At 34.7% G+C, this 22,346-nt stretch overlaps 2 pseudogenes; one reads left to right on the top strand and one right to left on the bottom strand.

Annotated features, from left to right (window-relative positions):
- Positions 1 to 3,667: 3,667 nt before the first annotated feature.
- LOC149234809 (glutathione S-transferase DHAR3, chloroplastic pseudogene) lies at positions 3,668 to 4,736 on the top strand (annotated as a pseudogene).
- An 8,345-nt stretch (positions 4,737 to 13,081) lies between these two features.
- On the bottom strand, positions 13,082 to 21,841 carry LOC149234808 (fructokinase-like 1, chloroplastic; annotated as a pseudogene).
- Positions 21,842 to 22,346: the final 505 nt, after the last annotated feature.

The following is a 22,346-nucleotide window of genomic DNA, read 5'->3' as shown; positions in this document are numbered from 1 at the left end:
ATATTTTCAAGAAAAAAATATTTCCAGGAAAAAGTACTTGAATATTTGTTTAAAAGATTCTCGTTTTGGCCATCTTCAGTCTATTTCTTAGTGAATGATTCCTTTCTCTGTTAATCATGATGTGTTGATCTTCTATATTTGAATGCACAGTTACATATATGGAACTAAACAGTCGATGCTCTATATTTTTGGATTCAAATAGTTGCACGAGTGTTTATGATATTATGAAAAAATTCGTCCTGTGCTAGATGTTTAGTTATAATTGAGTTGTATTTATCTTCCCACCATCACACTATAACAATTTAATGTTCGATAGATTGCTAAATATCTTGCCTTTGAAAACACTTGTTCATATCAACGAGTCTTTGAAATTTTTAATTGATATCCTTAAATATTGATTCCATTCCCAATGGATTCACACACTCCCCTACCACCATGCTTCTAAACCAGAAGATCTAGCCCTTGTATTTATTAAAATCTAGTAGTTGTAGTGCCTCTCTAGGTTTGAAGGGTTAACTTCTAATCTGAAATATTAGTCTCATGTTACCTTGGTAATTTTCTTTCATAGCCAAGAAAGTTCTGAGTGATAAAAACTAGAGTAACCCACCTAAAGATGGTTTCGGCCAAAAGAAAATCCAGACTCCCCTCCCTTAATAATTCCTTGTACCAGTGTTGTTAGACCAATAACTCCAACTCTATTCTCCCCTCCATGGTCAACTAAATATATGAATGTAGCAACATTAAAGCCATACAGTATACAGTCTAATCCTCATGTTTGGGGCTTTGTGAACTAGGCTACTAGCTTTGGTAATGTTGTAATCCATTGTGTTTAACATAATAGATATATGAATGTAGTGACATTAAATCCATATAGTCTAATCCTCATGTTTTGGGCTTTGTGAACCAGGCTACCAGCTTTGGTAATGCTGTAATCCATGCTGTTTAACATAATTAGGCCGATAGGCCTTCTTTTGAATCTCTCGTTCGTCTACCCTTTTAATGTCCATTTGGCATTTGTGCACAAATTTTTAAGCCACTCTCCACTTGACATCTATGACCACCTTTTAATTCGAGGTTTCGAAAGAGTCCATCTGAATGTTTCATGGAATTTATAAATAAAGAAGATAGTGTAAGCCACTCTTGTTTAACATTATTTTTTTCCTTCTCTTTACCATTCCTCTAATCATTCATGAATTCATTTTTAGTGTATCAAGAGGTTTGTGATTTGTACACGGAGATCCTGTTATGGACATGTACAACTCTCACATGTAAAGGGTAATATTCTCACGTAAGTGTAGTGAATATAATCCGTACCATAATGATTTTTTTGTAGGAATAAATTGTTACATTCCTTGCCATTCAAATAGGGAGAGGTATTCATTCTATTAATATATCGCTAAATGGGTTTGTGCTGATAGTCTTAGCCTTTTTGCTCATAGTCTTTCTTTTGTTTTGTATTTTCAGAGTCCAAATGGGTACACTATTGCATTGGTTGTAGGAGATGAGAATCTTAGGTTTTGGCAAGTCTTTGGATCTCCTGATACCTTAAATAGGACAAAGCTTAAAGATGTGGATCGTGCTTTTAACATGTATCTCACGCATATCCTTTGAGCAAATTGTCCTCCTTCATGAATGAGCACAGGGGTATTATCTGCTCACATTGATTTACCAAGAACCATATGACCTTATGGAAATATCCATAAACGGTTAAGATAAGAGAGATTTATAGGTCACATGTCTAGATGCTCCATGTGGTAGAGGTATTCATTGTATTGATTTTTGGAGGGTTAAATATCTGTTGTTTGCTTGATTTTCTTCAGAGTATTTGTGCTGCAAAATTATCGAGTTAAGAGTACTAGAGTACTTTTGTTTTGTATTTTTCAGAATTTATTTACTGTAGAAGGAGGAAATTTATTATGTTTTGAAAAAACTTACCTCTTGTGTGTTTGATGTTTTCCAGTTCCATCACCACTTGATCTCATGTCTTCTCGGTAGGTGGAATAATTCATTTCTCTCTCCCCTTTCTCCTAATTTAGGGAAAATCCTGTATGCTTGTTGAGTATTAATGTTGATTGAGATTATGCAAGTTTTAGTCAGAGATTCTGTTCAGTCTTCTAAGAAGAGTTTTCAAAGACTTTCCATCCCATTGCACAGAAAAATAGGTGATAATGAATCCCCATGTTTGTGGCTTTGTGAACGAGGTAGCGAGCTAGCTAGCTATATATATTTTAATACCTTGTAAATTATTTTTTCTGGATATTTTCAAGAAAAAAATATTTCCAGGAAAAAGTACTTGAATATTTGTTTAAAAGATTCTCGTTTTGGCCATCTTCAGTCTATTTCTTAGTGAATGATTCCTTTCTCTGTTAATCATGATGTGTTGATCTTCTATATTTGAATGCACAGTTACATATATGGAACTCAACAGTCGATGCTCTATATTTTTGGATTCAAATAGTTGCACGAGTGTTTATGATATTATGAAAAAATTCATCCTGTGCTAGATGTTTAGTTATAATTGAGTTGTATTTATCTTCCCACCATCACACTATAACAATTTAATGTTCGATAGATTGCTAAATATCTTGCCTTTGAAAACACTTGTTCATATCAACGAGTCTTTTAAATTTTTAATTGATATCCTTAAATATTGATTCCATTCCCAATGGATTCACACACTCCCCTACCACCATGCTTTTAAACCAGAAGATCTAGCCCTTGTATTTATTAAAATATAGTAGTTGTAGTGCCTCTCTAGGTTTGAAGGGTTAACTTCTAATCTGAAATATTAGTCTCATGTTACCTTGGTAATTTTCTTTCATAGCCAAGAAAGTTCTGAGTGATAAAAACTAGAGTAACCCACCTAAAGACGGTTTCGGCCAAAAGAAAATCCAGACTCCCCTCCCTTAATAATTCCTTGTACCAGTGTTGTTAGACCAATAACTCCAACTCTATTCTCCCCTCCATGGTCAACTAAATATATGAATGTAGCAACATTAAAGCCATACAGTATACAGTCTAATCCTCATGTTTGGGGCTTTGTGAACTAGGCTACTAGCTTTGGTAATGTTGTAATCCATTGTGTTTAACATAATAGATATATGAATGTAGTGACATTAAATCCATATAGTCTAATCCTCATGTTTTGGGCTTTGTGAACCAGGCTACCAGCTTTGGTAATGCTGTAATCCATGTTGTTTAACATAATTAGGCCGATAGGCCTTCTTTTGAATCTCTCGATCATCTACCCTTTTAATGTCCATTTGACATTTGTGCACAAATTTTTAAGCCACTCTCCACTTGACATCTATGACCACCTTTTAATTCGACGTTTCGAAAGAGTCCATCTGAATGTTTCATGGAATTTATGGCATTGGACATAAAACTTATGGTGCATGATTGGATTTCTTACCAACATTCTTGTGAGCTGCATTACAAAGGGTACGAGGGTCTCTCAGAGATAAACATGTTGATAGGTCTCTGGAAGGATCCCAAAGTTTCTTATTTTAGCATTTATGTGATGGGGATTAGAGTGCAAATGAATTCATTTGTTATTTGTGCTTCATATATGGGCATTTGCAGCATAGATTGATCTTCCACTAATGGGTGTCATAAAAATGGGAGGATGGAAACCTATGAGAGTGAGGTCTATTTATAGAAGTCAAAGATGGTTATGATATCCATGCTTAGTGTAGCTTCCACTTCATCTCTTGTTGTAGAAAAAAAAATTCAGCACGACTCAATGGAATCACTGGTGATGTATCGTAGAGCCTTTAATTATGGTATTGGGTACCCATTTGTTTGGCGAGAAAGGGGTTAGATCCAGGATCGTGCTTCAGAGGAGGAAGATTGGCAATACACGAACTGTGAGCATGGATGAAGCACTGGAAGTCTATGTTAAGGCTGTTGCAGGTGCACCTAACAAGCTTGGTGACTATAAATAATTTTTCCTGTCATGTTCCCTTGTTTTAGCAAAACTATTCAATCATGCATTTCCTTTTTTCTTCACTTTTTATTTAATCTTTATTTGTCAAAAAATTTGTGGTGTATTGATGCATTTCAGGCATTTTAATGTATGAAGTAAAACTTAATGTATTGAACAAATCTTTGCACAGGTCCCTTGGGGACTGTAAGTAATTTTCCTATCATTTTCAACTTTTTTAGCAGAACAATTCAATGTTGCATTTCATGGCTTTTCTTTCATATTTATTTGTCAAAGAATATGTCGTCTATTGGTGCATTTCAGGCATTTTAATGTATTAAGTAAAGCTTAATGCATTGAACACATCTTTGAGCAGGTCCCTTCATCCAGAGGGTTTTTCTTACTCTCGAGGAAAAACAGGTCCTATACAACATGAAGTTCATTGATACCAGTAACAAACCTGACTGGTAATTTTCTCGTTCTGAAGCCCATATATTATTTTTCATTTTCATTGTAGGCCATTTCTTTATGGCTATGGTCAAAACTGATTACCAGTGTGAGACTATGCCTATGTTTATATGGGAAATCACGGGGAGCTAGGTTGAAGATGTTGGTGCACACGATTTTGCAGATGAACCCTAAAGGAAAAGTTCCTATCATTGAGATTGATTATAAGTGGATTCCAGAATCCGATGTTGTAACCCAGATATCTGAGGAAAAGTACCCGGAACCACCTTTGGCAACCCCACCTGAGAAGGAAACTATGTATGTATTCTCAACTCTTTTCAATGTTACATTTTTCCATAATCTATAAGTTAATGCTGCAATTATGGTTCTATTGCTTCAGAAGTGAAAAAGACGTCATAAACCAATCAGAAAACAACCCAAAAATTCTATGTACTATTTCTTTCTCCATAAAACAACCCAAAAATCTGCATCCATACATCAAAATATGGTTCCACATTCCATAGTTGTAGATAGAGTAGTATTGTGGGTAAGATCACTGCAATGTGATCAATATAACACCTAGGAAATGAAGCAAATTCACTCTAATGATTTTTCTATACAACATTTACTTGGGAGGGCCAACAACTACGTCCTTTCATATAACTCTTATGTATTAATTTTTCCCAAGTTTGTCGAAAATGCATTCACTCCATCTGTTTTTGCACTTCCTGCTATTGTTCTCACTAGTTTCTCCTTTGGGATACTTGTAGGTTAGAAGATGTATCGTCATCTGTGATAGATTGATTAATTGCTCCCAACTACTCCCTAAACTCTGATTTTGCAATTTGTCTATTTTTTTTACTTTATCCATCACCTGTGATATACTGATTAATTGCTACAAACTGCTCCTGGAATTTTGGGTTGGAAATTTGTCAATATTTTTTTGTAGCATAACTAACTCTTCATGCCACTCAAAGCGAGATATTCATATGATATATGGCTATAATTCACTTTGCCATTCTCTTTATCCAACTATTACCAACACAGATGTTCATGGTGCTCACTGCCCATGTTTATAAACTATCTATTCATTGTCGCATGAATTACTACCATCAAGATTTCCTCACCTTGGTTGCTTTCACAATGCCTTTCCACATAATTTTTTTGTTCAAACGCAAACATAGATTGTGAGAAAATCTTCGTCTATTATTCTTCAATAGCCATTTATAATCTTAATAGCTACCTCTATTATTCCTCAATAACCATTTCAAATTTTAGTAGTTGGCTAGTAAGGATAGCTGCTTCCAAACAAAGACTTGTTTTTCTCCACAACATTCATTTAGGTGGCCTAAAATTTTAGTCCTTGCATATACACCATTGTGTAGTAATGTCTCCTTAATTTCCTGAAAATATTTCTACTTCGTTTGGGTTTGTAGCGACTAATTTTGTTCCCACCATATGTTATTTTTGGATATTTGTAGCTTCGAAGATGCATGTTCCCATATGATAGATTTATTAATTGCTGCAAATTGCTCCTTAAAATTCTTGATTGGGCAGTGTGTCATCATGTTTTTCCTTCACTATAGTTAAAAGATTTATCCTTCAGCATACCCATACCATTTATATTACTTGAAGGTACAGATCCTATGGTATATCTCTAATTCACTCTTCTATTAAATTTCTTTCAGTATACATCGCCAAAACACGCAACAGAGTGGGAGTGCCTTTTACCAAAAAACTTCATAAGTAGAGTGTCACACGAGCATCTATATTATATTTATCTATACATTTATATTATATTGAATTTGCATTCAAAAGAGGCATGTAGAATGCTAAACTAGTTACCCGAGGGAAACCACCTTGAAGCCATCACTTGTATGCATAAGACCACAATACATAAGACTAAATAGTTATACACCACTAAAATTTAAATATGTCAATACATATGGCATACATATTTACAAATGAATTCCTCATATTATTTTAACAATTTAAAAAATCTATCGACCTGTCTTTGCACCTTTTGGGGCAGTTGCTCGTAGACCAGATTGGTGATACTCAGCACTACAAACACTCGAGGGGAATGCAAACTACCAACCCTTTTGAATGAAGATTCATTTTTCTCAACCACTCTTCATTGAAATCATTTTCTCATGCTTCCTAAATCATTATTGTAATAAGTAATGGTATTTGTGGGAGAGTTCTCTCTATGATTTACTGCAATAGCCAGAGTACCATCCAGTTGAGTAGTTCGCTGGGAAGGAGGACATTTATTATGTTTTGAACCAACTTGCCTCTTCTTTGTTTGATGTTTTCTAGTCCAATCACCACTTGATCTCACGTCATCTCGCTAGGTGGAAGACTTCACTTCTCTCTCCCCTATCTCCTCATTTAGGTAAAATCCCACATGATTGCTGAGTATTAATGTTGATTGAGATTCTACAAGTTTTAATGAGAGATTTTGTTCACTCTTCTAATAAGAGTTTTCAAATACTTCCCATCCCACTCCAGAGAAAAATAGGTGATGTACTTTCATTTTAAAAGGGTTTGAGACTTACCTAGTATTTTCACTAGTATTCATGAAATTTTTGGGCTTTGATTGGGAACAAACAATGCTACCAACCAAAAATAGAGATGGTATCATCATTAAAATTTATGTCTATATTAAAGAGTATAGTGATGTTTTTTTCGAGCCATTTTTATATTGAGAGTTTAATAATTTTGCAGAATTTTAATTTTATTTCAATTATTAATTATTATAAACATGGTAGGGGTTTTTATTATAAAAAAAATAAAATGACTCTACTATTGCATTTGCAGGTGCTCCGGGGCATGGGGCAAGGAAAGGCAAGTGATAATGAAGAAATACTAAGAGTGCACACATTTCTATTTCAGGTACTCACTACATTTATTTTATTTTATTTCAGTAAGTAGCTCTCTTAGAAATGGTTGAGCAATGGCATAAAACTTTCTTTACAGGAATTTATTATTTTATTCTTGACAGGAAGAAGGATGGGTGGTTTGGTGTGCCTCCAAGAAATGATTAACTGCGCAGAAAGAAGCTAGTGATAGAGACTTCTCTGCAACTTCAGCTTGCTATGAAGTTGATCATAATATTTCATTACCCGAATTAGATTCATTGGATATAAAGCTTCCTTGGGAACTATATCACCACCAATTTAAATACGAATTGTAGCAATTCTCAGGCTGCAAATAGGAGATGGAGCCAACTCTAATTGTGAAATCTAATAGTGGAGAAGATAATTATGTAGGTCACCAATAGATTGAGAATTAATCTATATCATATTTCCAAGACCCATGTCAATCTTTCATCTTCTGTAAAACCTTCATGAAGACATAATTTCGAGTCAATTGTAAATTAAAATTCATATAAATTATTACAATTCCTTGTTATCAAGGAAGCCAATTCCAATTATATAAGGGTATTAAAATTGAGGTTTAACAACTGGATATGAACTTAATTTCCACCATTTAATGTGACTGAAGCTTTGGATTTCTATGTTAGAGAGTAAACCCTCTTGTAGGATGGAGAAATCTAGAACACTTCTTTTTTGACTCATAATATGTCTTAAAATGAAGTTCCAAATGAGGATCGTGCATGTTCAAATGACGTGAATGCATTTCCAGAAAATATAAGTGTGTTGCCTTATTATTTTCAATGTTGCTTTCGAGAATTGTTTTTTCATTTAGATTTAAAATTACTTTGCTGTTAGCGTTAAAAATAATGGATTTATTTATTTTTTATTCTGTTGGTATCCATAAACAACAAAGATTTAAGGTAATTAAAATCACTATTTGGGAACTATTCAAAATGATTTTAATTATTTATTTTTTAAATATTTTTTTATATTGTCTCTCGAGAGACAATAGTTTGAATTATGGACATATAGTCCCTATAGAGACAATATGTTTTTAATCTCAGCTATTGTCTCTAAAAAGACAAAAATGTAATTGTCTCTAAAGAGACAAAAATGAAAGTGTCTCTACAAAGACAAATGAAATTGTCTCTTAATAGACAATAATTCTTGTCTTTATAGAGACAATAATAGTATGTGTTCTATATTGTCTTTATAGAGACAAAATTTTGAGACATTATATTTTGAGACACCCACTTAAAGACAATATTTAAGACAATACACAAGTTTCTTTTTGTCTTAAGTTAAGGCAATTGACTCAAATATTGTGTTAAATATTGTCTTAAAACCCCCCTACATGTAGAAGTGTGAGTAGATATGTGTTTTTGTTTCTCAATTGGAGGCGATGTGTTGAGGTCTAGTCTACCCTTTTTCATTATTTCAAATAAAAAAGTTTTTATCTATATAATTTGATTAGGAGGTTGGACCATTTACTCTTTGTTTTCATTTAATTGCTTTATATATTTTAATATTACTAATATTAATATTTTAATTGACAAACCTACCCATCTTTTCAAACAAATTGAAGTGGTAATATAAATGTATCAACATCATTAATTTAAAAAGGTAAAGAATGATATGTCAAATAACTCAAACACTAAAGTGGTGATACAAGTAAACGAACATCATTAATTTAAAAAAATGGAGAATGATCTCGTCAAATAAGTACATTATTGAAATGGTAATATAAATGGATGAGCATCATTACCTAAAACAGGTAGAGAATAATGTGGAAAATGACCTTTAATAATATAATTGCACTAATTAATATTTTATTTCAAAACAAATTATAAAAATTAGATAACTAAAATACCTAACGAATTATGAAAAATAGATAACTAAAATACCTAACACATATTTATATTTAAAAAATAAAAATAAAATTATTTTCCAATGAAACACATTTATAATAGAGTTCACGCTTTTGTGATCCATATCAAGTTAGAGAAAGATTCTTTGGCGAAAATCACATGGAATATCATTTGTCGACACGTTTCGAACCAACCAGTGTGGTTCATCATCAGGACAAGTTGAAGAAACAGATCAAGCTCATCATGTTAAATAGTCTGAGCGGAGCCTCAAACAACTATCTTCTCTAATGGCTAGTTTGACTCTAGGACAGGGGTCAAAATTATTATATTCGTTAAATTATTCTTCAGGCTAATTGGTTGAAGACTTAATTATTAAAAATGCTAAGTTAATTAATAATTTAAAGGAAAGCTAGTTAAATAAATGACCTTATAATAATAGAATAAGTTAAATGCCTAAAAAATATATAAAGTAATATAAAAAATAATAATTTTATTTAAATTTTATTAATAAATAAATAATATAAAAATAATAATTTTATTTAAATTTTATTAATAAATAAAAGGTAATTAAGCTGTATAAAGGACCTAATAAGATTAGAAAATAAAGAGAATCAAAGTTAATTATTAAAATTATAAGTTAATTAATAATATAATAGGAAAAGTAGTTAAATAAATGACCTTATAATAAATGAAAAAGGTAAATGCCTCAATAAAATATATAAACAATAAATAAAATAATATTATTTAAAAGTGTCATTAAAAATTTTATGCTAACTAATAAATAAAGGTAAAAAATGACCTTATAAGATCAAAAAGTCAAAATTAGTTAAAATATAAGCTCAAAAGAATTTGAGAGGAACAAACTAGTTATATGAAGGACCTCAGAATAAATAAAAATAAAAATAAATGGAATGGGTACCATTTTATAAGAAAAATACAAAAATAATAGAAAAGGATGCCAAAAGGCAATAGGAATTAAAATTCACAAAGGACCTCAAAATATGAGAAGAAATAGACTACAATTAGTAAAGGAAGGAGAAAATAGTGAAGAGATCACATATGGGACTTAAAAAACAATAAATAAAAATCACTACTAAAAAAATATAAATAAATAAAAATAAATTAGATAAAATAAATATCAATAAATAAATAAATAGAAATATATATATATATATATATATATATATATATATATATATATATATATATATATAGATATAATAAATTAAAATAAATAAATAAATAAATAAAATAAAATAAAATAACTAAAAACAATAATAATAATAAAAAGTACAAATAAAGAAAAACGACAAAAAACCAAAGAGGACGGAAAAACGACTAGGAAGAGAGGGCAGGGACCCAACACCTACTGACTTTCCAACCATCATCTCTATTGAGATTGCTTGGTCTCTTTTCAATCTCAAGCACTTCCCTGAATTTTCGATGCTGGAAATGCGAAACTTTAGCAATAACACTCGCCTCTTCAATACAAACATGATGATTGGTTTTCTCAGCATGTTCAGCCAAAGCTGAAGACTTAGCTCTCCTATGCTTAAGATCCGCTACGTGCTCGCTAATCCTCTGATTAATGGAACGACCAGTCTCCCCAATATAGGGGGTCCCACAGGAACAAGGGATCATATAAACACCCTTCATATCCTTAGGGTCGATAGGATCCTTCCCTGATCTGAGGGACATACGAATGGTGTTCAGGGGCCTAAAGGTCACAGGGATACTATGCCTCCTGAGAATCCTGCCAATTCTATTAGTGGTCCCTTGAACATAAGGAAGATGGACTCCTGGAACACGATCTTTAGGTTCTCTTTTAGTCAGAGAATTCCTAGAAGCTTTAAGGAAAGCCCTTAGACCCATGTATCTACTATAACCATTCTCTGCAAAGACATCCAGCAGATGGGATTTTTCTTTCTCAAAGCTCCTCTTGTCCGAGATCCTCAGGGCCCGAGTAGCAAGGTTACTAAGGACACCCATCTTCTGAGCCAGGAAATGGTGGGAACTGGCATGAAGATACTGCTCTGTATGAGTTTTCTTCCGGAAAACTCGATGGGTGAGGGAACCATCATCATTCCTATAAATAAGAATATCAAGGAAAGGAAGGCATCCATCTACCTCCTGCTCCTTAGTGAACTTAATGGCTGAGGATTGCCTATTGAGATGATGAAAGAAGAGATCAAGCTCATCCTGGCCATGAGACCAGATGACATAGGTGTCATCCACATACCTCCTCCATAGTTTAGGTAGGAGCCGGGAAGAGTTTAGAGCCTTGGACTCAAAATCTTCCATAAACAGATTAGCAACAATAGGGGAAAGGGGGGATCCCATTGCCACCCCACATGTTTGCTTGAAAAACTCCCCTACAAAAGTAAAGAAGGTGGAAGGGAGACAGATCTCAACCAACTTGGTCGTGTCAGGATGTGTTAGGCAGTTGATCACATCAATGGCCTCATTAATAGGGATGCAAGTGAACAGGGAGACAACATCAAAACTGACAAGAATGTCCCCAGGAACAAGCCTAATGTCCATGAGCTCCTTAATAAAGGAAGCAGAGTCCTTTACGAAGGACTCCGAACGACCAACAAGAGGCTTAAGCTTTAAAGCAATGAAATTCGCAAGAGGACCTCATTTATAACCTTGGATGGAGGTTGTCGATGGTTTGCCGACTATTAACCCTGCTTATTGGGTTATGTATAAATTCTAAGCCGTAACCTATCCTTACTTATATCCTTTCCGTGCTTTTTCTTGATCAATTTGATGAAATATTCCATTATCCTTTGGTCAAAGTCCTCACCTCCATATTAGCATATATCCTGCTAAGTTCAAAGCTTGAAAGCCAAACAAAAAAGTCAATGATAACCACTGTGCATGCATTCAAATTCGTAATGTAAAACTGTCAGACAGAGTTCAGACAGATAACCTTCAAGATGGGTATCACCGTTTGTAGCTAAAACCTCAAAAACTCTGTTGTCAATAGTTGGAACGCGGACATCAAACATGCCACTGCCAAGATAAAAAACAACAATATTTTTCTCTCCACCCTTCTTTTCCAAGCCATAAGCCATTGCTACAGTTGTGGGTTCGTTGATAATACAAGCTACATTCAAGCCAGCAATAACACCAACATCCTTTGTTGCTTGGCGCTATGCATCAGTAAAATAAGTTGCACAAGCCCACAAGTTAACAGTGAGAATGCAGTCAAAAATTGGTTACCCACAAATTTTACTTGGTATGTCTGGGTGAGTCAACTTGGCATACCCAGCTGGGTCTGACTGGGATAGGTCATGCCCTCACACCCAACAGTTACAAAATCACTGGAAAAACACGCACAAATTTGACTCACTAAGTCTGAACAAGTCAACTTGGCAAACCCAGCACCTCAGACCCAACCAGGTCTAGTAACAGATTTGATTTTCTCCAGTGTTTTAACAAACTCAATACAATGCATTTCAATAAGAGAACTATAGAGACTCCATTAATGTTATTGCCTACACATTGAAACCTGATTTTACAAAAAGTGAAATAATTGTAGAATGACTAAAAACATCGTGCACAAATCTAGCAGACTTGATGAGATCTAAGAAAAGGAATGTACCTCGAAGAACACTATAATTACCGATGACTGATAGTAGCGGATTCTTATGTGTTCCGTAACTCATTGTTTAATTTATGACTAAAGCAATAACATGGAAATAAAATATACAAACTTATCATATCAAACATCTTAAAATGAAAAAGGGTACAGAGGGAATTGACAGGAATTGTGAGAATCCATAAATTTGTCTCTTAAAATATGTGCCACAGCTGGATATCGAATGTTCAAAAGCAATGCCAATGAGAAGAACCTCAATGACAAAGTTCATGATGTAGTGCCCAACGAGACAAAATGTACCTTAATACAATAATACATTACCTTGTAGCATCAATGGAGCTATGCTAAACCTCTAAATAGCCTACCACAAGGAAGGTACATATACTTGCTCCTTTAGATTCCATGTTGCGCTTTCAGCTAGGAATCCCCAGACAGCACCAATTGTCCATTGTGTGATAATCCCAGCACAAATAGCAAATCTTTATTTCTTCTCCAATAACACCTGATCATCATATAGATCCGGTTGTGAAGTTAGCTTTCTGATAATGCCTGCAAGACATACACAGTTACTATCAATGTTGAACTCTGCATCGACATATCATTCTTCTATTAGAAGTATAAGAACTCTTCAGATAGATCCTTGAGCAATGTGACTGCATTCAATTACTACCTACTACAATAGCATCACCGAACCAGTCCTATCACACGTGAATGGCGTGACCAAAACATCTTATGTTCCTCTTACTGCACCCTCAAATGTAGGTGTGTAGTAGTGTATGCGGAAGGTGCCATTAGTGACAAAACAAATCTTCATGTTATCGTGCCATAACGACGCAATTTCCTCTCTTGTGTAACGATAACACCTCCGTCGTCGTTGCCTTTTTCCTTCTCCGACTGACTGTTCATAGGAATGTGCATAGTATTGAGGCCTGTAATTCCTCTTTTTCTCAAAAAAATCCTCATCAATCAAAAATTCCAATTCTTGCATGGTTACCTCAATGACATTTGCCTCGTTCCATGCACTCTGGATAAGTTTCCTTGTCTAATCTCGAGACCTCCAAAGTGGCAAAGGGGGGTTTACATAAAAAAATATAACTCGTCCAAATGCTTTTGACATTTTGATTGTAGAAAGAAGAGTGGCATGCATGGATTCTTCAAGAAGAACCATGGAATTGAAATGAAACATCCCAGCATGCATGAAAAGTTTAAATATTCAGTCACAGACAAATAGCATTTAACTCCAGCCTGTGGTTTTCAGCACATAGTGATTACAAAGCAGACTACTTCTGTAAGATGATCGAAAAATTGGACCAAACCAAAAAAATATAAAAAATGGGAAAGGTCAAATATATAAAAGGGGAAACTAATCAAGCACATGAGATAAGGAAAATGTTGCAAAAAAATAATAAGTTAGAAGTATACATTTTGTGTGGATGACTATAAGAATACCTCTTTCAGTATGTCGATGTTAATATCAGAAATGTGAAAACCATCTTCTGCACATGGTTTGACACATTCCATTCCTAATTTTCCTTCCCGATGGGTTACCTTCATGTAGGAAACTGTTGTGGATGCATAAGGAACAAATTTAGCACCACGAGTTTGGACATGTTCCTTGTTCATTGTGAGAACAATTTGATAACCAGTGGGATCATCACCTACTTTACCCATAAATGCTACTCTACCTCCCAACCTTACAAGTACAATAGCAACATTGGATGGTGGTCCTCCCAGTGCCCTGACAAATTCTAGAGGACTCCATTGCAAGCCGTTCCATGTAGAAGACTTATCGTCATCCATTTGTCTGTCTGATACCCTAACAGTAGGAATAAACTCATTCTGTGCCAAGCCAAAACAGCATACCAAAGGAGGCCAACCATATTCAAAGTTATGATCATCCTCCTCACCATCTGCTTCCAACTCCATACTTTCTTCTTCTTTATTTTCAGCGATTTTCTTTCTCCTACTCCTCTTAGGCACATTTCTCCCACTAATGTCTGCTAAAGTTGTTTTCTCTTCACTTTTTCTTCTCCTCACAATCCTCTTGATAACAGGGGATGTCTTCTTTGAACTTGAAATAACATTACCTACTATTCCGAATGAATAAGGTCAAGGGTAACAAAGGCATGTAGCGATTCATTGCAGCATCCCACAAGGTCTTGACAATGACTACAACAAAAGAAAAAAAAACCTACAATGCGCTCATGGAGAAAAACAGAATACTTGAAACGACTAGTCGTACTCCTACTTTCCTCACAAGTAAAGGAAACATTTATGCAAGAAAACAACTACCTTTCATTTTACGCTTTTGAGGAGCCTCTTGAACCTCTGTGAGTGGTGTATTTGAAGTGGCTTCTTCTTTTGGGGATGTTGCTCTCACAATGCACAGTTTATGTAACTCTGCAGTCCTAGAGAGAACCAAATGAGGAACAAACAACATAGAACATTTTGGATTGGTCCTGTGCCTAAAAAAATTGGGTGTCAGATAAGGGTTGAATGCAATGCCCTAGCTTATGAAATATTATTAGATGTCTATATTTTTGTATAAGATATGTATCCATGTGAAACAGAAAACATTCGTAGTCCTGTTTTAGTTTGTGGAAACAGAGTAACAAAACACATACCAATAAAAAATTCCAATTCTTGCATGGTTACCTCAATGACATTTGCTTCATTCCATGCACTCTGGATAAGTTTCCTTGTCTCATCTCGAGACCTCCAAAGTGGAAAAGGGAGGTTTACATGAAAAAATATAAGTCCCCCAAATTCTTTTGACATTTTGATTGCAGCAAGAAGAGTGGCATGCATGGATTGTTCCAGAAGAACTATGGAATTGAAATGAAACATCTTGGCCTACGTGAAAAGTTCAAATATTTAGTCACAGATAAAGAGCATTTAACTCCAGCCTGTGGTTTTCAGCACATAGTGATTACAAAGCAGTCTACTTCTGTAAGATGATCGAAAAATTGGACCAAACCAAAAAAATATAAAAAATGGGAAAGGTCAAATATATAAAAGGGGAAACTAATCAAGCACATGAGATAACGAAAATGTTGCGAAAAAAGAAGTTAAAAGTATACATTTTGTGTGGATGACTATAAGAATACCTCTTTCAGTATGTCGATGTTAATATCAGAAATGTGAAAACCATCTTTTACACATGGTTTGACACATTCCATTCCTAATTTTCCTTTCTGACGGGTTACCTTCATGTAGGAAACTGTTTTGGATGCATAAGGATGAAATTTAACACCACGAGTTTGAACATGTTGCTTGTTCATTGTGAGAACCATTTCATAACCAGTGGTATCATCACCTAGTTTACCCATAAATGCTACTCTACCTCCCAACCATACAAGTGCAATAGCAACATTGGATGGTGGTCCTCCAATCATTGCAGTGTTGATTTAAAGTTTATGGGCACACTAAGAAATAAGGCTAGAAATTACACCTGAAATTATATCCAACAATATGGAAGAAAACATCTATGAGAATGTTGAGAGACAAAACTAGAAAGCTTCAAGAAGAGAAGAATATAGCTTATATGAGTGTAGACCACCAACTAAAGAGGACACATTATTTAATCCATTGTCACATATTTAAAGGCATATGTCACCTTTTGAGGTGTGTTGGGATAAGGACACAATGTTGAGGTCTTCTCTACAAACTTAGAGGCAGCTATTTCCTTATGGAGATGACAAGTAGCATTGTGGGCCTATTTTATTCACTCAATGGGAAAAAAGGAGGATACCAGGGTCTTTTGTAAAGAAATATTATTTTATTAATCAGGTTTTAATTTGAATGTTATAAATAGAAAAGAGGATTTACTTGCTAAAGTCACGGTTGGAGTTGTGCTAGTTCCTCTACAAGATTAGTTGAAAAACATTTGGGAGAATGCAATTAAATGGCAAATTCAATGTGAGGTTTTCGCTCTATGTCTCTTTTATCGATGACTACGTTTTTTGCAAGGATTACCATCGTTTTTCCTACTGATATAAGCTTTGAAGAAGGTCAGTCTTGCTCCAATAAGAGGATGTTAGGGTTTAGGTTTTCCTAATGGCAAATATCTTAAATACTGGCAATAATTCTATACCTTGCTTTAGCATATCACAACACTTGAACTTGCAACGATTATATGAGATCCGGTTTAATATTGCTAAAAAAGGAATGGATGTTTTTAGTTTGAGACGAATTACAAGGAGTGGGCTAAATGACTTCATTCAAAATTTTCAGTTGACAGTTTAATGGTTGGAATATTTTCTTAAGGCTATACTATTTAAGGGTAGATTCAGTTTAAGGCACAATCAAGAGAGTAATACTTCAATTGGAATTATTTGTATAGCATTTTAGTTTTTTTTGTTTTCATTCATTTGCAATCACTATTTCTTATGATAACACTGATATATGCCATACTTTGAAATATTATCTCATTGCTTATATTTTGATCATACACACGTACTAAGACAATGTTTCAAATTTATAACCACAACTACTTACAACCTAACACTTTGATAAGCGCTATTTGAGTGTGTCAATACCCACTCGTTCTAGATATATTGGATATGACTCAAATTCGTTGCATTTTTTTGAATAAGATCACTCTCTTAACGAGTAATAAGTGAAGCAAAAATGATTTATCACAAAATCTGAATAACATTATGCTTATGGTCTTCAGTGCAATTTTTGAATGGTATATAAAATTGGACTTTATGGATTACTTATTGCACTTTCCATATGTGAATGGCTTCTATCTAAACAGGGGTTTTAGATTCAGCATTACCTTGTGACTCGAATCAATCTAATTTTATAACAAATTATGCATCACTTGGGATGCTTCACAATTGTTCTCAACATTAATCTACATTTTGTAATCATTTAAGCATCACTTTGGGATTACTTCACACTTGTTCTCAACAATAATCTACTTGTTTGTAACCATTTAGGCATTCACTTCGGGGTATTTCAAACTTGATCTCAACATTACTAATAGCATAAAAAGGATAATGTGACATTCACTTCTACTTTTGGGATTAATTCAACAACTTACTTGCAAATTCTCACATCTTTGACGAATGAATCGATTTGATTGAGTTAAGCATAAGAGTAGTCAATTCATGCTAGTATTTTCTAATTTCTCTCCCAACAATCTAAGTTTAAATTGATCATGCGGATTGCCCCTGGGATAGGCAGTCTCCTTGGTAGGGCAAGGCCTTCAAGGTGACAGTGAGTGGCTTGCCTATTATGCGTCTAGGTTGTCCCATTGAGGTTAGGACTTTTCCTCCTAGGTGATAATTTGAGTGGTAACAGTGAGTTTGGGTGATATTTATGAGTTAAAATTTAAAGAATAAGTCGGGATTGATTCAGATTCAGATAATTAGACTCTGTTTCCTCTTAAAACATAGTCAAACTCGCGACTCCACTTGGACTGCGAAGAGTCTGATAACACTGCCAAGAAGCTTCGTATGGCATAAATTGTAGAGCAGTTAAGGCATTAGTGGACTGAAAAGAAAATGTCATATAGATCAACTTGGTTAATAACTTACTCAGTCCATCTATATTTAAGAATCACATCTATAATAATTGAAAAGCCACTGACCTTGAAGAAGAGGGGATGGTTGAGGTTCTTTTCCTCCATCTGTTTGAGGATTGCAAGCCAATCTACTCTTTTGGGCTTCATTATTCTCACCCACTTCATGATTAATTCAGATGGATCATCCTCTTGTGATAAACAAATTATATGTTTCATCAAGGCCTTGCTCCTTCCAGACAACTTTGGAGGCAGAGCTTCTATGAGCCTTTCTTGTGCCTTATCCAATCCATTGTTGTCTACATCAACACACCTCAATCCCTTGCCCTTTACTTGTTGGTTGTCTTTATCTCCCCCAACATCAGAATCCGATTCGTCCTATGCATTTTCAACCTCAACTTCATAATACTTTTCTTCTACGATTGTCATTGTTGTTGTCGTTAATGGGTGTCCAAAGCAACAAGGTCAGAGTGTAGAGAATCAAGAATGTAATATTCTGGGAGGCACAGAAATTGCAAAGCACGTGGAGCATAAACTGCAATGTATAGAACCCTAGAATTACATTGCACACATAAATCCTAAGATAAGTCAGCTGGGCATCAAAATCAGAAAAAGCATAGCACTTGGAGTGCATTAAATTTTGATCTATGGAACCTTAGATTTGAATTTGTGCACAACATAGATCCTATTCAGCATGGGAAACCTTTCAGGGAAACAACCTATTATGTATAACAGAAAGCGCAGCACCTATAGTAAATTCCAGGGAAGAATAAAGATGACCCTTGCAATTATGTTCAGCTTCAATTACACAGGCACACACAAAAATAAAAAATAGTTCCATTTTAACCCTCAGTAGATTCAAAGTAGCTTTGTGAATTTGAATGATGAACCTTGGGGTCCACAAAAGAAGTGAGTTAAATTTTGGAAGGAAAATAATGCTAGAAGTAAGACCTGATCATGATTTCTATTCTGTTATGATACCATTGTCAGGCCAGTGCTTTAATTTAAATTTAGATGATATGATTGTGGGGTTAAATTTTTCTTTTCTCCTTACCATAACACCCTTATTTTTTTGGCCAAGTCAGGGACTGATTTCCCCAATCTGTTGCTAAAATCTATTCATATCAGAACTGCACTTCTGGGTATATGGCTGAGAATTCTCTTATTTTTCCTCGGAGCCCAACCTGGGCTAGCAATAGTAAACTCCCACATTTTTACAATGAGACCACAACTCAGCTGACATGGCACTAAAGTTGGTACCAACTTATTATCAAATGCATCTCATGGAAAGTGAGTATTTGGAAAATAAATATGGTACATATGACCATAAGCATGTACACACGATAGTCCTTCCCATTAATATATACACTCCTAAATAAATAAAAGATGAACACTTCTATTTGAATCTGGAAAAATGACTTCTAAATCAAAGTTTTATTGCATGAGATCATTTCTATAGCTAAGAAACAAAATGACAAATTCTTTTATTTGTCAGATCACCACACAATGCATGGAAAATGGGCTATTTATATGTTTCAACCAAACTGACGGTATAAGCCATCAAACCTTCCAAGATAAAATACGAGTTCATCAGCGAAATTTTGCATCCTGGATTTAGAAGGTAAGTTCGTAACTCAAGTCCAGATATTTCTCGTAGCTCAGAGAAGGATATTTTCTCAATTCAACATAAACAGAGACAAACATAATTGTTATTACAAAAATAAACAACAAACGTCAAGAACTCCCTCTGGAATCAACTTTACATTAGGAAATACCCACCCAAAAAAATAGTTTTACATTGTAAAACTGCAAAGTAAACTGCACCTAAAGCTGCATGGAAAAATATCGAATTGAATTTTTGTATATAAAATTTTATGCTGAACCATCTCAAATTGAATTTTAGCATATATTATTTTATATTGAACAAGGCTTTTTTTTTATCCTTGAGAAAAACTAACCAATAAATCAATGTTAAATTAATTTATTAAGGATAAAAAATTTGAAATGCATACCTCTCAACAAATAATACAAAATTTATTAAGGATCAAAAACTTGAGATTCCTACCTCTCCACAACTAATAACACAATATATCCTGCCGGGCTAACATTGATCTATGCTAGTTTACTTATAATTGTTATTTAAATATACACCTTGATTGTTATTCAAATATACACCCCTGTTTAAGAGGATCTATGTTAGTTTATTATTATTTAAATATGAAGTAAAATAACTAATTCATCCCTACCAAGATATGGCTCTGTAATTCATCTTATTAAAATACCATCACACCATCCCTAGACCGGCCTAGATTAGTTTATTGTTATTCAAATATGATAAGTAAAATAAATAATTAATCCCTGCCAAGATATGTTTCTATTTTTCATTTTATTAAAATACCATCACATTATCACGAGATAGGCCTAGATTACCTCATTTCTCTATCTGCAATAGCAAAATAAGATATGGGCCTAGAGCACCTCCCTTATCTATATGCAATAACAAATTTAATAAGGAATAATACATCTTGATTAAGACAATATAGGTTCCAACTATTTTTTAAAGAAGCAACATAAAGAAACTACAATGGAGATAATAAATGAATTATTGTCCATAATCTTCTCTTAACAGAAGAAGCATGCCGAAATCCCTATATAATATGTAATTTATGGAAATCTTTCAGCTGCTCTCTGCATATGACAGCATAGCTATAGAGTTTGGTATAGTGAATACATATTATAGCATCCAGACCACCAACCATGCAATTTAAAAACAATATATTTAAATTTTATCAGAGCAGCTGTTACAATACCTGGATTTCACACAAATAAAAGGTCCTTTATATTTCATAAAGAACAACATTTTTTGCAGAATTGGATGCAATTACCGTGTCCAACAACAACATGCACAGGGCATGGAAACCCTAAAGAACTGTTTGGGACCATCAGAAAAAACTGAATAATTTCCACATCTGAAACAAACCAAAGCACATGACATTTCTGATTTACAAGCACAAATCCCCTTTAAATATTGCAATTATCTCAAAAGTAATTCAAGACTTCATATTGCAACTACCACCCATGAGTTATTACAGAAAATACTTTTCCCAAAGTAATAAAGCATTAGCCGACTTACCAGAACCAAGCAATGCACATTATTTTTTTGTTTTAAAGGGGGGGCTTCTTACGAGTAAGTTCACATAAACCCTAAGCCAAAAAACCCCGGTGATTAACCACCGAGCAGCTTCACTTGAAGGACCCCGCGCAAATATTTCTGCACAAAATTCGAGCGTTCATCTCATTGACGGTATCAATAAACCCTCCTAAGCCCACAGTTCCATTGGAGGCCTCGTTCTCCTTGTCTTTCTTCTCATGGGGTTTAGCCGCTCTGCACTTGAACTCAGTTGCCCTTCTCCTCATCATAGAGCATGATGTGACTGTGCCATTCACATACGCGGTGTGCCATTCCCAAACGCAGTAGTCGGGCTCTGGGTCCTCGTGGAACCCCACGCAAGCCTGGTGGTCCCCAATGGTGACGACCTGGACGGCGTTCGCCTCCAGTTTATCAGTGTCCCCGCTGGATATAATCTCAACCATATTCTTCTCGAGCTTCCCTCCTCTCTCTCCAATGGGCTCTTGCTCTCATCGAGGATGATGCGATCATACGAGTTGGATAGGAAGGTATTGGTGTCCAGAAAAGCATTGCGCATATTTAGCCGACTCATCATGGTGCTCACAACCAGGCTTTTGAAAGAGTTTTTGGTGGAATACTGGTTCACCATTTTCCCTCCGATGGCTGATATCCACTCTCCAAGACTTCCTTCGGGTGGATATTAATATATAAACTACAATGGCTAGGCATATGTGGGCTCTCAAGGAATTTAACAGCTTGGGGATTGGAGGGAACCAAAGGGAAAAGGGCGAAAGCAATAAATTTCCTTTGCCTTTATCGCCATCGGAGTATCAATCTTTATCTTCAAGCCTGATAGTTAAACCCCAAAATCAACATCCTTCAAATTGATATCCTGCAGCAGCATTTAACAACTTGGGGATTGGAGGAAACCAAAGGGAAAAGAGCGAAAGCAATAAATTACCAGGAAGC

This window comes from Pinus tabuliformis, chromosome 8 (assembly GCF_031772625.1).
Source record: "Pinus tabuliformis cultivar Carrire ecotype Pingquan chromosome 8, CPIR1, whole genome shotgun sequence".
Classification (NCBI taxonomy): domain Eukaryota; kingdom Viridiplantae; phylum Streptophyta; class Pinopsida; order Pinales; family Pinaceae; genus Pinus; species Pinus tabuliformis.
This window is presented reverse-complemented; position numbering and strand designations above follow the sequence as displayed.